Source organism: Phaethon lepturus, unplaced genomic scaffold, assembly GCF_000687285.1.
Source record: "Phaethon lepturus isolate BGI_N335 unplaced genomic scaffold, ASM68728v1 scaffold50593, whole genome shotgun sequence".
In the NCBI taxonomy this organism is placed as follows: domain Eukaryota; kingdom Metazoa; phylum Chordata; class Aves; order Phaethontiformes; family Phaethontidae; genus Phaethon; species Phaethon lepturus.
Window position 1 is genome coordinate 392 of NW_010530746.1, and position 382 is coordinate 773.

General features: G+C 65.4%; 1 pseudogene; it reads left to right on the forward strand.

The window, feature by feature from the left end:
• The first annotated feature begins 10 nt into the window (after positions 1 to 10).
• On the forward strand, positions 11 to 330 carry LOC104618690 (annotated as a pseudogene).
• Positions 331 to 382: the final 52 nt, after the last annotated feature.

The window sequence follows — 382 nt, forward strand, 5'->3', positions numbered from 1 at the left end:
GTTGCCCCAGCACAGGCCTCCGCTCCCTCGGCCACGAGCCCCAGGCCCAGGCTGTGCGATGTCGGGAGCAACGGAGCGCGCTTGTCTCCCCAGATGGAGTCGGCCTGCGTCACCATCCACGAGGCTCTGAACACGGTGATCGACTCCCAGACTCACTACCGCCTGCGGGAAGCGCAGGACCGGAGCAGAGCCGAAGACCTCAACGGCCGGGTCTCATACTGGTCGGTTGGAGAAACCCTCATCCTCTTTGTGGTCAGCGTTGGGCAAGTGATGCTGCTCAAAAGCTTCTTCACCGAGAAGAGGCCCAGCAGCAGCGGGGTCGGCACCTAGAGCTGCAGCCGTCCTGTGCCCGAACTGCGGGGGGGAGCGGGCGGGCAGCGTT